Source organism: Lissotriton vulgaris, chromosome 6 (genome assembly GCF_964263255.1).
Source record: "Lissotriton vulgaris chromosome 6, aLisVul1.2, whole genome shotgun sequence".
NCBI lineage: Eukaryota > Metazoa > Chordata > Amphibia > Caudata > Salamandridae > Lissotriton > Lissotriton vulgaris.
The window spans coordinates 26,259,238-26,279,840 of NC_141694.1; the positions used below are offsets into that span (position 1 = coordinate 26,259,238).

General features: G+C 49.5%; 1 protein-coding gene across 1 annotated transcript in view; it reads right to left on the reverse strand.

Annotated features, from left to right (window-relative positions):
- LOC147706732 (zinc finger BED domain-containing protein 5-like) overlaps nt 1–20,603 on the reverse strand; it is a 117,473-nt gene that overhangs the window by 43,926 nt on the left and 52,944 nt on the right. Inside the window, exon 2 of the mRNA XM_086925879.1 lies at nt 7,964–8,059. The gene's annotated coding sequence lies outside the window, so the exon portion shown is untranslated. The remainder of the gene's footprint in view (nt 1–7,963; nt 8,060–20,603) is intronic.

The window sequence follows — 20,603 nt, forward strand, 5'->3', positions numbered from 1 at the left end:
CCACAGCCAAAACTTCTAAACAGATTACACATTGAGGACGCTCCTCATTATTAACCTGAACACATGTGAAACCATAATCCAGATACCGGTCATCGTTCTTTCTGTACTTGGCTTTTCGTTTCCCGTCTTTTTTTTCAGAAGAACCCGCAACTTCACTTTGCTCAGACGAACTTGGCATTCGAAATCTCTTCATTGTCAATCAGAAAGATGGAAATCAGTCCCACTCGTCTTAATTATTCAGACGGAGAAGAGAAGAATTAACAGAAATATATAAGAAAGGTATTTCTATCTGTAAAGTTCCTGGTCTTCTTTTCTTTCCCTTTGCGCAAGTGTTTCCAGGTTTCTTCCGGGTCTCATCCACAGTCTCCACGGAATAAGCCTGAAGTACAAAACATCCAGGTAAGACTAGTATAAGAAGAACTAAACTTATTCTCTTTCTAATGATCAATCTATTATTTGTTATTTTTCAATAGTAGCACATGATGAGGGTGACCATTTTGACTTATTCTTATTGGTACCCCGCACAGAAAGAGCATTCAGTTTTTTAATGAAATCTAAGATCGCACATTTTTGCAAACAATGAAGAAAGCCAAATTGCAGCTAATATGTACAACAGAAGGATTTGTAATAGCAAATATCACTTCAACAATTCCGCCACAGCACGGACATATTGGTTTTTCATCAAAATCTTGGCAGTAGTTTGCCTATCGGTCCCATTCTCTGACATAACCAACCAATATCTGTTGTGTATTTTGTAATCAAGGCAAATGAAACATGTACGAATGCATGCCATTTGCGGTTTGTGCTCATTGGGGTGGTTTTGGGTCAGTGTTGTGGCATAAACGTGACAGCAATGAAAGTCAGAGCAACATTTACAGAAAAACGAGCATGTCCATTTGACAAGTCCCAGGCCCACAGAGTAAGAATAGCAATATAGAATAAAATGGTGCTGGCAAGTCATCCTGCACCCTGGGCACCACCCAATATTATGCTTGATGCTGGTGGAAACGGATTTTGACCGACCATGGGCTCTGCCTAACCAGGGCTAGTACGAAGCAGAAAGGAACACATTAGACTAACATACACTAGGATACACTATGGTAGGGTACCCCTGTAATTGGCATGATTTACCCCATGAGCCCCAAGTATATCATAGGGCAGGGGATTAAAACTGCACAGAGGTCCCCAGGGCATGGCAGTATAGAGGCCAGCAGCTTTTCCTGCACTTGCATGTGTGCACTGCTGCAGTCGGAGGTCAGTTTAAAACCAGTCCTTGGTGCAAGGACTGCTTTTAAAAAGTAAATTGTGCCCAAACTCGACTTTGGTGGTAGGTGCACTTAAAAAATGGGATAACCGACAATGTTTTGGCATATTAGGGACCCCCAGGGTATCCCGGGGTGGGTGGTCAGTTCTCTATTAGGTACATTAGAAAATGAGTTTTTATATGCCTGGGTAAAGTGAAATGTCATTCCCCACATTGTGGTAAAGTGCTGCTCAAATTAGACTTCGATGCTAGAAGCACAGTAAAAGGAGAATCTGCAATATTTCTACAGATTCAAAACCCCTAAAGTCTCCCATAGTTGCACATGTGGTGGGATTCCTGTAGATATAAGGCAAGTACTTATAAAATAGGTTTTTGTAAGTCCTGGTGCTGGAAAAATGGCCCAAGTCATTTTTCCCATTGCAAATCCCTTCTTACATAGGTTAACATGGTAGGAAGTTACTGGATAATAACTCTTGATAGGAGAGGACTAGTCTGACCATTCAAAGAATTCCCAGAATGGTAGTAGTAAATCCAACAATATCAATGTCGAATTTCTCCTAAAGTGTACATACAAGAGGCTTTCTTTTTATTAAGTCAAAATTCAGCCTTCCAGTGGTCTGGCCTGAATGGTCAGAGTTAAGTGGATTAGCCAGGCTGCTTTGAAGATGTGATAAAGAGCCCATGGGGTTACCAGCTCTGCTGGGAGGGCAGTGTGATTGTCCATAGGAATGCCAGGCCAGGGGGTGGAGTTGTAAACCATGCTCTTCAAAGGCAGAGGGGAAGCCTGGTTGTCAGTTACACTTTTGGCCCAGAGTCAGGGCTAGGCTTAAGGAAGGTATGTGCAGATGGTAGTGGGAGAGTCTAGGGAAATAAGCCATCCCTGGGGGTGTGTTTAGCCATGTCTTGACTCTCTGCTGGAAAATCAGCCATTACGGATTTGGAAGATTTGATGCACTCTGGGACAAAATAATGCCACACTCTACAGGATGTGGTCATCGCCTTGCGGAGTTATCCTGCTCTCATTGGTCAGGAGTGACCTGCTGCTTGACACAGATAATTTTGAATAAGTATCTGAGAGGGACAGAGCCCTCCATATCTGCTGCTTGAAACTGAATGAAGCAATAAGTACCCTGCTGAGAAGATGTTGCTGTGCATAGAATTCTACGGCCTGACCTCTGAAGACTGCACCATCTGAGACTGCAGCCGAGTGGATTATCTTGCTGGAAAAGAACTAAAGAGTGGACTCCCTGAAAGCTACAGGTTAAAAGAGCTCAACTGGAAAATCACCAACTAAATCTACACCTTGGAGACTCAGTGGATTTGTAAGGGTTTTGTACCAGTGGACTGTGGGAACTGCAGTCTTCAACTTTCAAGGACCATCATGGAGCTTCCAGACCCTTGCCGTAAGTTTGAGACACTTTAGGAACGCTTGAGGAACTTCAGGAAGAAGTTCAAGAAGTTTGGAGAACTTTGGACCAAATTTGAAAAAAGCTCCATAGAGGGACAGACTCAACCTGGCCGCCTGCCTTCAACTTCGAGACGGCCAAGCCACCCAGGTTCGTCCCGCTAAAAGCTCCATAGCTCCAACAACCAGAGATTGACCGGGACTAGAAAAAAATCTGAAGCCGGCGAACCCTCAGCGGATCCAGCTACTTGAGGAGCATCGAGAGACCCAGCGAGAAAAAGCTCCAGAAAAGCTTCTAAGTCCGCTCGTAGAATAGTCGACCGGGAGCAAACGCGAGAGCCAAGCCGCCAGCCTTCCTTCGCATATGGGCCTGGGTTGTCCCGCTGAAGTAAACTTGAAATATTTTCTATGTCTGCTCCAGGGAAGTTCACTGGGACCTCGTCACAAGACAAGCCAGCGGACCCTCATCGAATTCTGACTGGCTGGGAGCTTCAAGGGGCAAGGTAGAAACTGAGACTGGGTCCTGCCGGGGCTGTAGCCACTCAGGGCTCCATTGTGCCTGGCCTAAAACTGACTTTCCCCCGATCTATCGCGAGCAGGTATCACAATATGGTGCTATAATCTTTGAAGTGCTATATTTTATTAAATCTTTGAAAATTCATATCTCCGGTTCCCTACATTGGATCATCATTTTTATGTCAATTTAAATATAAAAATATTTCCCTATGTTATAAATTGGTGTTGGATTTTTATTATATGTGTTGTCTTTATTTACTGAAATGGTGTTTTTAAATGCTTTACATACCGGTCTTTGAAGTTAAGACGGTCTGCTCGCAGCCACGTTACCAAGGATTGAGCATAGGAATAATTTTCTAAAACCTATGCTGGGTCCTATCATGTGTTAGTGGCTTCATTGCCAGTGGCAGACCTACATTTGCCCCTACCAATAACCCACCTTTGGTGCACAGCGGTGTGGATGAGGACCAGTGTTTAAAAAGTATACCTTTCAGTGAATTATTTGAAACTCTAAAAATACTCAAAATTGCCTTAGAACAAAACTTTTGAGTTTGATTTTTGGAATTTGGACTAAATAGTTTTTAATCCATTGTTTTGATTTTTCCAAATTGTTATAAGTCTGTTGTGCCTAGTTTTTTTTGTGACCCAAAACTATGGAACCATGGAGTTGGACCTGGCTAAATTGTCCCAGATGAAGATAGCTGATCTTAGGGGACAGTGTAGGCTTAGGGGGCTGCATGCTGCCAAGAAGACGAGGAAGGCAGGGTTGCTTGAGTCCCTAAAGACCTGGGCCAGGGCAGCGGAGGTGAACCAAGGGGGGGTGGGAGGATGTTGCCCCTCCATCCCCAAACTTCACCTAAGGGAGGGGTGAGGATGAGACCTCTTCCATTGTGACTAGTATTAGCCAGGTGAATCAAGGTAGTGGAGTGGGAGTGGGGAAGGGTCCCTTACTCAGGAACCACTACCGTCCCTTGCAGAGAGACAGCTTCAGGCTCAATTAGCTTTGATAGCTTTAGAGCAGAGGAAACTGGACTTGGCTGAGAAGAGATGTGAGAAGGAGGAGGAGGAGAAAAGGAATGGTGGCAGCAAAAGTGAAGAAGATGCTGAGATGTTCAGGGGTGGTAGATTTGAACCTAAGCTTCCCTTGGGCATAGCACCCAAAGACACTGAAGAGGATGACATTGACAGGTGGCTAGCAGCTTTTGAGAGGGCCCTTAAAATAAGCATGGTCCACTCTAGGTATTGGGGTGCACTCCTTTGAGAGTTGATTCCAGTAGCTGGGAGGGATCGGCTGCTGACCCTGAAGGGAGAGGATGCAGAATCATACCAGCAGATGAAGGCATGCTTAGTCAAGAGATTTGGTCTGACTCCAGAGCAGTACAGGGTGCAGTATAGAGGCACCCAGCAATTGAGCTCAAAGTCTTGGGTAGACTTTGTCGACGTTTCAGTGAAGGCACTGGAAGGCTGGATTGTTGGCAACAAGGTTGACACATACAAGGAATTGTACAATTTGTTTTTGAAGGAACATATTTTGACTTATTGTGCAGAAGAGAAGTAACACCAGTATCTAGTGGACTCTAAGCTGACAGACCCCAGAGAGCTGGGGGAATCAGCTGAGTGGGTGAGAACCAGGGTTTCTATTCAGCATCAGGTGGGTGACCAGAAGAAAGGAGAACAGGTCCCTTCCCAAGGGAAAGCCCAGGGAAATGAAGGTCAACAAGCTAAGGAGTCCTCCAAAGACCCACAAAAACGTGCACAAGGAGGGGGAGCTGTCAGATTTGGCAGAACTGACAGGAGCAGGTGGACCCTCCAGAGAAGAGTTCAGTCAGGGACAGCGTGTGTCCCACCAATGAGAGCTTGAGGCGGATTGCTTCTAAGCAAGAGGAGGGGGTTGAAAGTTAGTTTCACAAACTCTACTGGGAAGATGGACTGCTTTATACTGGGGCCAGAAACCTCATGGATGGGGAGTGGGGGCACCAGGAGATTGGTCGTGCCCCAGAAGTACAGAGAGTTCTTCCTGACTTTGGATCATGATATCCCCATGGCAGGACATTTGGGACAGAAAGACAAGGAACCGGTTGGTGGACCATTTTTATTGGCCACTTATGTCTGAAAAGGCAAAGGAGTTTTGCCGCTCCTGTGACACCTGTCAGGCCAGTGGCAAGGCAGGGGGTAAGACAAAGGCTCCCCTAATGCCACTGCCAGTGGTTGGGGTTCATTTGAAAAGGGTGGGGATGGAGAGTGTTGGTCCCCTGTACCCACCTACTGCATCAGGGAATAGGTATATCTTAGTGGTAGTTGACCACGCTACTAGATATCCTGCCCTGAAGGCATACCTCTTAGAACCATTGATGCACCTGCTGTGGCTACAGCACTGCTTGGTATGTTCACCAGAGTGGGTTTTCCAAAAGAGTTTTCCACCCCCCATCACCCACAGGCAAATGGTCTAGTTGAGATTCAACAAAACTCTGAAGGGCATGATAAATGGGTTGTCAGAGAAACAGGAGATGTGATGTCCTTCCATGCCTATTGTTTGCCTACAGGGGGGTGCCACAAAAAGGGGTTGATTTCAGTCCCTCTGAGTTGTTGTTTGGACTCCCTGTGAGGGGGCCACTGAGCCTGCTAAGAGTCTTTAGAGAAGCCCCTTAAAGAAGCAATGACAATGTGTTTGACTATGTGCTAGGCCTGAGATCTAGGATGGCGGAGTACATGTACAAGGCAAACAAGAAACTAGAGGCCAGCCAGGAGCTCATGAAGCACTGGTATGATCAAAAGGCTACAATGCCCGAGTACACTCCAGGACAGTTGGTGTGGGTGTTGGAGCCTGTGGCTCCCAGGGCCCTCCATGACAAGTGGAGTGGGCCAAATCCCACCTTAGAAAAGAAGGGTGAGGTTACCCATTTGGTTGACGTTGGCACCCCCAGGAACCCTCACAGGGTCCTGCATGTGAATAGATTGAAACCCCACCATGACAGGGCAGACAGGACCATGTTACTGGTCACTGATTAGGTTGTGGAGGAGGAAACTGAGCCTGTGCCAGACTTGTTCTCCACTCGACTAAATGTGCAAGATGGGTAAGTGGAGGGGATTGTACACTCTCCCAAACTGACAGACCAGCAGCACACAGGTACCTAAACTGAATAATCAAGGGGACCCAATGAGTTATGGTTCAGTGAGGACTACAGAGGATGGAATATAGTCACAAAGACTGATGCTCACCCTATACCTAGAGCTGATAAGCTCATTGATAGGTTAGGGGCTGCTAAGTACCCGAGTACTTTTTGATTGGACTTCAGGTTACTGGTAGATTGCCCTCACTGATGGAGCAAAGGAGAGGTCAGCATCTTCCACACCAGAGGGACATTATCAGTTCATGGTAATGCCCTTCGGATCAAAGAATGCACCTGCCACCTTCCAAAAGTTGGTGAACAGGGTCTTGTCTGGGTTGGAACAGTTCAGTGCAGCTTACCTGGATGATAAACCACCTAAGGGAAGTGCTTCAGGTCATGCAGCAAGCAGGCCTGACTATTAAGGCAAGCAAGTGCCAAATAGGGCAGAGTTCTAAGATGTACCTGAGTCACCTGGTAGGTGGGGGTCATGTACAGCCTCTCCAAGCTAAAATTCGAACTATTTTGGATTGGACAGCTCCTGTTGCCCAGACTCAGGTCAGGGCATTCCTTGGACTGACCGGGTACTATAGAAGGTTTCTTTAAAATTATGTGACTATTGTGGGCCCCCTAATAGAACTCGCTTCTAGAAAGAGGCCAAGAAGGTGATTTGGACCCCAGAGTGTCATGAGACTTTTGAAAAGCTGCTATGTGTTCAGCACCAGTGTTACAGGCCCCTGACTACACAAAATAATTTGTTCAAACAGATGCTTCAGAACAAGGGATTGGGGCAGTATCGTCACAGCTAAATGAAGAGGGCCTTGATCAGTCAGTTGCCTTAATTAGCAGGAGGCTTCTTGCGAGAGCAGAGGTGGAGTGCCATTGTGAGAGGCTTTTGCTGTGATGTGGCCCCTGAAAAAGTGGAGGCCATATTTGTTTGGGACTCACTTTTGTGTTCAAACCGACCACAGACCTCTCAGATGGCTAATGCAGACCTCGTCACAAGTCAAGCCGGCAACTCCACACGGAATCCAGACTGGCTGGGAGCTTCAAGGGGCTCGAGAGAAAAAGCTCCAAAAAAGAAAGTGTGCAGGTAGAAACTGAGACCAGGACCTGCTGGGGGCTGTAGCTGCTCAGGGCTCAGCACCAGGCCTGAAACTTTGACTTTGCCCTGGTCTATCGCAAGCAGGCATCACAATATGGTGCTTTAAGCTTCTAAGAGCTATATTTTATTAAATCTTTGAAAATTCATATCAACGGTTCCCTACATTGGATTTGTAGTTTTGGTGTCATTTTAAAGATAAAAATATTTCCTATCTTAATACATTGGTGTTGAATTTTTATTATGTGCTAGGTCTTAAATATTTACAGGAATAATGTTTTTAAATGCTTTACATACCTGTCTTTGAAGTTAAGCCCGTCTGCTCGCAGCCACCTTACCAAGGGTTTAGCATAGGAATAATTTTTTAAGACCTATGCTGGGTCCTGTCATGTTTTAGTGGCCTTATTGCCAGTGGCAGACCTACATTTGCCCCCATCAATAACCTACATTCCAACAAATAGTAAGTGGAAAGTTTGCTGCATTTTAGTTCAGCGGTTGCAACCAACAATAGAAAACATGAGCAACTCTGACTTAGTTCATATAAGCTGGGTAGAAACCACTTCACGTACCTGCTCGTAGTTAAACGATGGCTGTTCTGCCTGGAGGAACTGGTTAACTGGGTTCAGCTGGTGAGATTGTTTTTTTCTCTGCAGCGCGCTTCTTCCCTACAACCAGGATTTAAAAGCAATTAGTATCATTACTCTAGTTGTCTTTTACCAACTAAAGTTCAGTTTTTTTAATGCAGCATGCCATCTAAATAAACGATCTGACCATGCTTCAATTGCCAAATATAACTTGAAATTAATTTTACATTTATTCACAGCCTCAGTAATTATTATACGTTCCTAAAGTGAAGTACAAAGAACATGATGGTTGGAATGCTTGAATTATAATTAATCTCATCCACTGGCAATCGCTTTGGCTGCATTCCAATCCATAGTTTTTTTTTTCACCACGCCACCTCAGTAATAACCCAAGTAAGCACTGGCATGCAAAGTGCTGCTGCTAGTGCAGAAGCAAACCCTGGGCATGTGCTTGCGCGAGGCCAGCAAGTGCCAACGCCAAATTTTTACAACCCAATTTTAAAGCTCTGAGAGTCAGAGCTGTCAGAGCCAATAATCACAGCTACTTCCTCTATAATGGCATGTAACGAAAAATGTGGCTTGAAACACTTGGCTTTTTGGCACTTGGTGGCCTCCCTGCACAGGCACGGCCCGCTCCCCGCCATAATCCTCTCAGAGTCAGACTCCGAGTCAACTGTTGACTGTATTTCGTTTTTAAAATAATATTTACTTTATTAATTTGGAAAGAGGGTAAAATCGGCAATAGAATCATTTTTTTCCAAGAGAAGACTAGGAAATAAAAAGGCTTGAGCACTAACTTTTTTGATCAGTTGGCAACTTCCACTTAATGACAAGCCGAGGAAGTCATGTTTTGGAGCATTTTGTGATTAAAGGCTCTCTGGCAGGCCAAAACCGGTCAGGTCAAGCTACTTACCAAATGTTATCCTAGAAATCGCTGAAAACTCTTTCTACACTTCAACATCTTGAAAAATGTCTAGCAACAGTCGACAAGGCGATAAAAAAAAAAAAAAAAGGATCTCCCTACCACTAACCAATTGATTCTTGCGCACATGCAAACTCCCTAACATAATAGACCATGAAATCCAAACACTACTACTGCTATATGAAACTCCGGTTTGCCCTACCACAACTAAAGAAGAATACGCTATTCTCACAGTCCCCATCAACCCAAGCAGAACTTCCCATTCAATACACAGAGGAATAAACCTGAATAACCTTCAATCATTAACCTTTGACACAGAATCTTGAACCAACTTTAAAGATTTCCTCAAACGACATCACCGACCTCGCCTTCAACAGGAAAATGGATATAATCATCCTCACAGAAACTTGGCTCAATGAATCCTCCTCACAATGCCTAGACCTTCTAGTCCCCCCCCCCCCGACTACAACATCATTAGGCTAGACAGAAATCACAAGATAGGCGGAGGCGTAGCCTGCATGCATCGTTCCGACATCACCATCTCGAAGTTTCACTCGGAACCCCATGTCTTTTGAATACCTTGGGATTGCTGTTAAATCATCAAGTATCCACTCCCACAAACTACATATACTCTACCATCCTCCAGGTTCAAACAATTTGCAGAACATCTTATGGAAGTCATTACTTCAAATTCTTCCCCTCACTCCAATTACATATTCCTTGGCAATTTCAATCTCCACTGGGATAACCCCTTGGACAAGCAGGTTAATGCCCTCAAAACCTTCCTAGCAGACCATTCCATGATCCAAGCTATCTCAACGCTGACTCACACCAAGGGTGCCGCTCTCGACTGGATCATCTCTAAACAAAATACGATTGAATCATTCGGTTACTCCTTGTGACTGGTCAGACCATCACATTATCACCTTCCAAATTCCTTCAGCTAACAAGAAAACGTTCTCGCAACAAATAGGCGAAAACATTGGATAAGAGACACAAAAAACATCGATTGGAACAACCTTGGCTCTCACTCCTCCCAATAACTTGTCAGACGTCAATGACCTCACTGGTCACTACAACTCGTCAATTACCAAAGTCTTCGACCAAGCCGCTCCAAAACACCTCAAAAGAATTCCGGACAAGGACAAAAACCCATGGTTCAGCGGAGCCCTTAGTGAAGAGAGATGGAAACTCAGATCAATGGAACGGAAATGGAAGCAAAATCCCTCCCCCCCCAGCATCTTAAACTTCTCCGGAAATCGAGAAAATCCTACAATAAAAGCACCCTACACTCAAAAAAAGACTTTCCAATCAGAACTACACAAGGCCACACAAAAAAAAAAAACTCTTCTAAATTCTGAAACAATGTAACAAATTAACCAAACACTCTACTTCTACTTCTGAAACCCTCACGCTTCAAGAAGACTAAAACTTCCAACAGAGCATTCTCCGGAGCAGTGCCAATATGAACTCACCTCCACCATACATCAGAAAAATCCCCTCTACTCTTCAAAAAGGAAGCAAAATTATTCTTGATGAGCAAATTCCTTCCTTAAATCCACACAATCACGACACCAGCTCTACAACCTCCTAACTACCGATACTCTCGGGTCACTGAGACCACAAAGTCAAGACCCGCACGAATTTGAGCTTACTTTCTTGCTCAGAACAATTCTCAATTCTGCTATTCTCCGTTAGTTTTATATTATGTTTTTTGTATGCAATGTTCTTCATTAAATGTGTCTACCCTGCTCTTTATGTAAAGCGCTCCGATACCCCCTCACCCTACACACCCCCCCTCACCCACCCCACCCCCCTCACCCTATCCACCCAGACCCCCCTCACTCACCCCTGTCACCCTCACCCTCATCACCCTCACCCCCCCCACACACACACCCTCACCCCCCACCACACACACATACCCTCACCCCCCCCACACACACACACACCCTCACCCCCCCACACACACCCTCACCCCCCCCACACACACCCTCACCCCCCACACACACACACCCTCACCCCCCCCACACACACACCCTCACCCCCCACACACACACACACCCTCACCCCCCCACACACACACACCCTCACCCCCCCCCCCACACACACACCCTCACCCCCCCCCACACACACACCCTCACCCCCCCACACACACACACCCTCACCCCCCCCACACACACCCTCACCCCCCCACACACACACACCCTCACTCCCCCCCACACACACACCCTCACCCCCCCCACACACACCCTCACTCCCCCACACACCCCACACACCCTCACCACCCCCCACACACACCCTCACCCCCCCCCCACACACACACACCCTCACCCCCCCCACACACACCCTCACTCCCCCCCCCCCACACACCCTCACCCTCACTCCCCCCCCCACACACCCTCACTCCCCCCACACACACACACACCCTCACTCCCCCCCACACACAAACACACCCTCACTCCCCCCCACACACACACACACCCTCACCACCCCACACACACACCCCCCACACACACACCCTCGCCACCCCCCCACACACACACCCTCACCACCCCCCCCACACACACACACCCTCACCCCCCCCACACACACACCCTCACCCCCCCACACACACACACCCTCACCCCCCACACACACACACCCTCACCCCCCCACACACACACACACCCTCACCCCCCCACACACACACCCTCACCCCCCCACACACACACACCCTCACCCCCCACACACACACACCCTCACCCCCCACACACACACACCCTCACCACCCCACACACACACCCTCACCACCCCACACACACACCCTCACCACCCCACACACACCCTCACCACCCCACACACACCCTCACCACCCCACACACACACCCCACCACCCACACACACACCCTCACCACCCCACACACACCCTCACCACCCCACACACACACCCTCACCCCCCCACACACACACCCTCACCACCCCCCACACACACACACCCTCACCACCCCACACACACACACACACACACCCCCCCCCACACACACACACCCTCACCACCCCACACACACACACACACACACACACATCCCCACACACACACACACACCCTCAACCCCCCCACACACACACACTCACCCCCCCACACACACACTCACCCCCCCACACACACTCACCCCCCCCACACACACTCACCCCCCCCACACACACCCTCACCACCCCCCCACACACACACACACACACCCTCACCCCCCCCCACACACACACCCTCACCCCCCCACACACACACCCTCACCCCCCCACACACACACCCTCACCCCCCCCACACACACCCTCACCCCCCCACACACACACCCTCACCCCCCCACACACACACCCTCACCCCCCCACACACACACACCCTCACTCCCCCCCCACACACACACCCTCACTCCCCCACACACACACACCCTCACTCCCCCCCCACACACACCCTCACTCCCCCCCCACACACACCCTCACTCCCCCACACACACCCTCACCCCCCCCCCCCCCAACACACACACCCTCACCCCCACCCCCACACAACACACACCCTCACCCCCACACACACACACACCCTCACCCCCCACACACACACACCCTCACCCCCCCACACACACACACCCTCACCCCCCACACACACACACCCTCACCCCCCCACACACACACACACTCACCCCCCCACACACACCCTCACCCCCCCCACACACACACACCCCCTCACCACCCCACTCACCACACACACCCTCACCACCCCACACACCCTCACCACCCCACACACACACCCTCACCACCCCACACACACCCACCCTCACCACCCCACACACACCCTCACCCCCCCCACACACACCCTCACCCCCCCCACACACACACACTCACCCCCCCACACACACACACACACTCACCCCCCCACACACACACACTCACCCCCCCACACACACACCCTCACCACCCCCCCCACACACACACCCTCACCCCCCCCACACACACACCCTCACCCCCCCCACACACACACCCTCACCCCCCCCACACACACACCCTCACCCCCCCACACACACACCCTCACCCCCCCCCCACACACACCCTCACCCCCCCCCCACACACACCCTCACCCCCACACACACACACACCATCACCCCCCCACACACACACACCATCACCCCCCCACACACACACACCCTCACCCCCCCACACACACACACCCTCACCCCCCCACACACACACACCCTCACCCCCCCACACACACACACCCTCACCCCCCACACACACACACCCTCACCCCCCACACACACACCCTCACCCCCCCACACACACACACCCTCACCCCCCCACACACACACACACCCTCACCCCCCCACACACACACCCTCACCCCCCCCCCCACACACACACACACCCTCACCCCCCCCCACACACACACACACCCTCACCCCCCCACACACACCCCCTCACCACCCCACACACACCCTCACCACCCCACACACACACCCTCACCACCCCACACACACACCCTCACCACACCGATCATACCGTCGCGCCCCCCTCACACCCTCGCTCCCCCATCACACCCTCGTCACCCCCCTCACACCCTGGTCACCCCCCTCACACCCTCGCCACCCCCTCGTCACCCCCCTCACACCCCAATCCACACCCACCCCTCGCCCAGCCTCACACTCGCCCCAATAGCTCATACTTTCCTAAGGAGAGACCTATTGCATTGAAAATACGTTACAAAAGCTGCAGATGTGTTGAATATGTAGCTCTAGAAGGTTCTGGCGTTATGTGAAAGTGCATGTCAGTGTGGTGTCCTTACATATTTAAGTAAGGAAATGTTATAACTTGTATCCACACCAGCACACCTAATATAAATATTACATAATACTACTTAATAAAGGTGCGCCTCTATTTTTTGTGTATACCTACATATAGTGTTTGGTTACATATGCCTGGCTAAAGAACAGATTATAGGTCAGCAGTCGATGGTTACGTTTTCTTTATTATTTGTTTGTTGGCTGAAGAACAATTTCTTCAATGCGGAGTCCTTCCTCTTGTTCTGCGTATTGAATCACAAAGCAAAGAGGAGTAAATGGTTTCTCAGCCTTCCAACTCAAAAGTCATTTTCTTTGGCGTATTTGAAGTTAATGCTGTGAGTCCAGTAGTTTAACTTTACTAATAGCGATCGGTGTGCTGAGTTAGAAAGTTCAGAAAAAAAGGTATGACGGAGAGAGGCCTAGTCCTGGATACATAAATATTGACAAGAGCGTGTAAATCTACTTCTATTCTAGTTAGTAAAAAACTTAGGTTGAGCAGAAGATCGGCATGGCATCCATTTATAATAGTAGTATCACCAGCATTTACATTATGGCAGTACACTAAAAATGCGGGCTCCACGGAGCTAGCTAAAATAGAAATCATAATTAAGGCCTTTGGTTTTATGCCGGGGCTTTAACATTCTAGTTAGGAAATTTATGCTGGAAAACGAAACGGCGGGAAAACGCACTGACTGGAATAAGCAGGCACAAGTCATCCTTATGCCGCAGTTTCTATCCTCAAGAATCGCAACAAATTTAAATCTCTCTGCGCCGTGTGATAGTTACCATGCCTCTGCTAAGGACGGATCTAACCCCCTTTTCTGATAGATAACACCCTGGTCGATAGTCTTTTCTATTCATGATTATAGGGTTCTCGTGTCGATCAGGGTCAGTGTCACAGCAAATATGTCCCAACTGCCTCATGAGCCGTGACCCGAGCTGTAGGGAGCAGCTCCAAGGACAGATCATTGCTTGTTGAACAAACGCAGCCAGCCAGTCTACTCACTGCTCAAACACACAGGAATACCTCCCATGCCAGTTCAACAAACCAACACTCCCAGCCCTAGTCTTACTTACCGGCTATTTTGGTAAATTCTGAAGAGGGTCCTGCACGGCACAACACAGCAGACAGTAATAACGCTCAATGCCACGGTCTGAGCTGCGCATGCCAGTAATGTGGAGGCTACGTCTTTGAAAGTACGCTTGTAATGCGGCAGTGCGCTCTTGAACCAAACCATGTTCCAGGATTCTCAGGTGGCATTTTTAACTCCCCCGTATGTTGCGCTGCGGCTAGAATAAACTTCAGCATTCACGCCTGACCAGATGCTCTTTTTCCCCAAATCGTGCGCAGCGCCGCTTGCTACTCCGAACAGCAAACTAGGGAGCCACGGCGCACAGTTTGAGAACCACAGCCTTAAACAATGGGCAAACATTCCTGTAGCCAACTTTATCCGCTCTGGGCATTTGCAAGATAACGGAGGTCTTCAGTCACACTAAACATGGGCTTGGAGGATTGGGTGTGGCGAGTGTATTGTTGTGATCCTAGCATTCCCTAACATCTAATACTAAAATCAAATTTGGGGCAGCCACGATACCCTCAATAAACCCAGAGAAAGAAGTCTGGAAAAAGTAGTAGTTTCCAGGCCACCAGACAGTGGATGCCCTAGAACTGTTTTGGTATCTTGTTTCCCTTCCTTAAAGTGTGCCCCCAACCTTGTATGTAAAACATAGACGTGTCAAGCTTGCGTTGAAGCTCAAGAAGGATTTGACACTAATGTCACAAAGGATGTTCACAACCCCACCCCATGTGTCCGGTTCATAGGAGTCATCTCTGTCCAGTTATTCAGCCCACTGTTTGCTCCTAGGAACCAGGAAAAAGGGTTTCCACATAATCTCAAATCATAATTACTAGTTGGCAAAAGTGGGAGAGAAAATGCAAATTCAGTCTCCAGGAACTTCAGGCAGTGAATGGCAACTTACTAAAAGTTATTTTCCCTGAATATTTATCAACAATTCAACTTCACCATTGATTTTCAATAGCAATCAGAAATGATTGATTGCTTAGTTATTTTTCCACCTCGCCCCCCCTTCCTGTGATACAGTATTAGGATTTTTAATATCTACTCTGGTTTTCTACATAGGACAGTTAGGCCGGCACCAGTGAAAAGGGCTTTTAGGGTCTTGTTAATGTAGGGGCATGGTAATATGAATTTCTAAGATTGGTCCTTTATACAACCAATGTAGAATTCTGTTAGTTCAGGAAATTGCTTTCTCAGTCTGAACAATGAGGAAACCCATACTAAACATTATGCCCATTTATCAACAATCTCTATGCTGAATTGAAGCATATTGAAGCCAACTGATGTTTTATGAATACAAACATATGAAAGATTTTCAACAACACAAGCAGCAGCAGATCAAAAACAAAAAACAGATGTAACTCCATTAACCTGAGGAGTGTGAGGGCAAAGGTAAGAAAGAAAAGCAGTCCTCAAACCTAAAAGCAAGGTTGAATGGGAGAATCAGCCTATCTGGACTCAAGACTTGCAAATGCCTCAGACTCCAGGTATCAGCTCAACTCTCCTGCCTGCCACCACTGAGCTCACATCTTTTGCAATTTCAGAACCACATTTTATCTTTAGAGAATGAAAAAGCAGTGTCTGACAAGCTCTGCAGTGTGGATGGGATTCCCAGAGGCATGAGATCGGATTAAATCGCTCACACTCTTGTAAACGCCGCTGAGCTCCAGTTGCAGTGGTGGCTGAGTCCCTTGTGTTTGATAAAGGAATTTTATGGGATGCTGAGCGCTCTAGAGAAGGTAATGCATCTGTCATGTCCTAAGATGCAGACAGTGGCTGAGAGATTTCTGATGCAACATCTCTCAACTATACATACTGTGCCTCATTAGAGCTCACCCTAGTCAATGAATTTTCTGTATGAAAGTATTCTGCTGTAATGTTTATTTTTTTTTAAATGTATTAAAAATTGTTTTAAGATAGTCATGGACTCCGTGAATTATAGGGCTTTCCATAACTGTCCCTCCCTTATCTGTGGTTAATTACTTGAACTTAAAACTGAAGGTAAGAGGACAGTCTAGGATTTTTTTTTTTTTTTTTAACATCTTTTTTATTGCATCACCAATATAAAAGTACAGACAGGATAATCATTAACATTAGTATGAACATGGACCAGTTCGGTTGAGGACACTTGGTTTCCATCCAGGGGGTTCTCCCCGCTGGTGATGCGGGCAGCTTCATCTTCGTCTTGGTCTCGTACTTCTTACATTGTCTGATCGCTTCATTGTGCACATAACCCTGGAATGCTTTTGTGATTTACGCCCCTCCCCCTCCCCAAATTTCGGTACCCCAACATCCCTCCAAACCAGCTTCCTACCCACCCTCCCCCGTGGTCGCGCTGCGCTTGAGTAACCATGTATCAGTGCCTGGTGTGTTGCAGGAGGAAGCAAACAATCACTAAGGTGCGTTCTCCTGTGTAGTGTTAGGGTCTGCCCCGGCTAGTTCGCTCTCGCCGTCCTGCCCCTCATCGTCCACTTCCCTGAGCGCCTGCACCATCATCTCCCATGCAGTCGCCCTTTCCAGTGCTTTCTCGTCATTCGACCTCCAGGCCATCTGGTATCGCAGGGTACTATCACACGCGGCCCATCTCAGACACTCCCCATACCATTTTTTATACGTGGGCCCTACTCTGGACTTCCAATTTCGTGTGATCTCCCGCTTGGCCAAGATAAGCCCTAAATCTATAAATTTACTTGACATCGTATTTCTAGGTGTGTGTGGGAACCAGTGAAGGATGCCAACTGCCTTAGTATACTGAATATCCCTGTCCGTCGCCTCGTTAAGGGCCCGCCCGACTTCCTGCCAATAGTCGCCTAAAGAGGGGCAATCCCACAGCATATGACATAAATCCGCCCCCGCTGTATTACATCTGGGGCAAGCAGCGTCGGTCGCCCCGAAGTACTGTTGGATTTTCCCAGGTGTGAGGTATGCCCTGTGGATAACATAGAAGTGGATCAATTGGAACCTGGCATTCCTCGAGCTCTTCCGCGCCCTCCTCAGCAGTTGGCCCCAGGTCGTGTCTGGTATCTCCACCTGGAGGTCCAACTCCCACTTGGCCTTCAGGGCTGCCAAAGGTTGCAAGGTCTCCCGCTGCATCCTCGAGTACAGGCAGGTGACGGCCTTAAAGGTTCCCGCCGCCATCATGGCGTACTGGCAGGCCATTGAGGTATCTGGTTCCTGCAGCCCTTCCCCCCAGTGGGCTCGGATGGCGCCTGTGACTGCCGCGTGTAGCAGATAGTCACCCCTCGGTAGGTCAAATCTCTCTTGTAGGATCCGAAACGGCAGCAACGCCCCATCTTCGTAGAGGTCACCCAGCACGTGTACTCCCGCCTCCTCCCACCCGAGCAAGCGCGACCAGTCACCTCCATGTGGGAGGGCAGTAACCATTCCCAGCGGTATCTCGGGGGCGTACATAAGGCGGACACCCGCCCGCTTACGGGCCCGGTCCCAACATAGACGGAAAGTCTGCTCCTCGACCGTCAGGTCTCCCACTCGGAGTTTCTGGTGTAGCGTGATATACGCCAGGACGTGTCGCGGGGTACCTTCGGCTCTCGCGTCCTCGGGACCTCTATATACTCTCGCCACCTCCTGAGTAAAAGTCTGCAGCTGGGCCGCGAGGTAATATCCCTCGAAGTCTGGCACTGCCATACCTCCCTCATCTTTGGGGCGTAACAGCGTGTCGAGCGCTATGCGTCTCCTGCCCGTGCCCCACAGGAACATTATGATCAGTGACCTCAGGCGTTTAAAAATCGAACTCGGGATCCATACCGGCAGTGTCCTAAAATAGTACAAAAGCCTGGGCAGGGCTATCATTTTTAGCAGGGAAATTCTACCAGCCAGAGAGAGCGGTAGAGTCGCCCAGAAGTCCATGGATCCACGCAGGGCGTTAATACAGCGAGTTACGTTGCCATCCAGCAGGTCGGACGGGGTGTGGTAAACATAAACCCCTAGGTAATGTAGGCAGCGCGGCTCCCACCGGAGTTCCTGAGCAGTGAGTGGGCACGGCTCTCCCGGCCTCAGGGGAAACAGACATGATTTGGGCCAGTTGACCCTCAGGCCCGATAATCTACCGAACTGCTCCAGTAGCTTCCGCGCCCCTTGGAGTTCGGCGCCGGCATCAGCCAAAAACATTAACAAGTCATCCGCATAAAGGGAGATGAGGTGTGGCCTCCCCCTAAAAGGCAAACCTGCGTAGTGGCGGCCCAGTCTGGCTACCGCAGCGAAGGGTTCCATTGCTAACGCAAACAGTAGCGGGGACAGGGAACAACCCTGTCTAGTGCCACGCCTGATCGGGTATTGTCTCGAGATCAGCGCACCCACCCGGACCCTTGCTACCGCCTCAGTATAGAGGACCTTGGTCCACTGTATATATCCGTCTCCCAGTCCGAAGCGACGCATCACCTCATACAGGTATCCCCATTCGAGGCTGTCAAATGCCTTCTCAATGTCGATGGACAGGACAAATGGGGAGATGGTGTCTGGCCAGTCCATCCCCATCAGTCTCGTGAGTCTGCGGATGTTGTGAGTGGTGTTGCGTGTCGGTATGAAACCGCACTGGTCACCATGAACCAGGCTCGTCATATGTACTAGCAGTCTGTTGGCTAGAATTTTACTGAGGATTTTGTAGTCCGTCGTCAACATAGATAGCGGGCGGTACGAGGACAGCGCCGTACCCTCCCTGCCCGGCTTCAAGAGTGGGATCATAAGGGCCTCGCACATAGAGCCCGGGAGTCGGCCCTTCTCCTGCGCCTCATTGTATACCTCGCGCAGCCGTGGAGCAAGATGCTCCAGGTATTTGCCATAAAATTCGATCGGCAGACCGTCAAGGCCCGGGGTCTTGTTTCTAGCCATCTGTTTTACAGCGCAACCTATTTCTCCGAGGGAGATGGGCCGCCCCAACTCCTCTGCCTCCGAGTCCTCCACTCGTGGCAACTCTAGCCCGTCCAAGAACTCCTCAAGCTCCTCTGTCCCTCCCGTATCACCACTCAGATACAGCCCCTCATAATAGGCTCTTGGGAGTGGCAAGGCTCCTCCCCTGGCACCTGGATCCTCATGATCGGCCCTCCCCCCCGGATAGGATTAGCTAGCCAAGCCAACATCGCCCCCGCCTTATCACCTTCCGCATGCGCCCTCGTCACGTACGCCTTGTGGTCGAAGCTACGCAGCCGCTCTAGCTCTACTGCCATCCCCTCCCGCGCCCCGCTAAGCCCCTCCTGCAATTCTGGGTGATTCGGGCGCCTCTTCTCAAGATCCCTCAGCCGTGTCTCAGCCATATCTAAGTCATCCAACAAAGTCTTCCGTGCCCCTGCCGTGTGCCCAATACAGTGTCCCCGCACCACCACCTTGAAAGCATCCCATTCAACCGCCCTCGTGGAAGCCGAGCCACTGTTCTCCTCAAAATACTTCTCGATACGGTCACTCAGGGCCTCCCTGAACAACAAGTCGTCCAGGGTGTCAGGTTGCAGGCGCCATGTTGGTACGCAGTTAACAGTCACCATCCATTCCAGAGACATCAACAAGGGGTTGTGGTCCGATATCGTTCTTGCCAAGTATTCCGCCCCTCCCACCGCAGGGAGCACACATTCGGAACAAAGAAACGCATCCAGCCTCACATGTAAATCATGCAGGTGCGAGTGAAAGGAGTAATCCCTAGTGGTGGGGTGCAACGCCCTCCATGCATCCGTGAGGGCCCAACTCTCCTGCCATTCCAATCTACGCTTGGCTATCCTATGTGCTGGGGATGCGCGAAGCGGGGGATGGGACCTATCTAGTAGCACATCCTCAACCGAGTTGAAGTCCCCCCCCAGGAGGACCGGCCC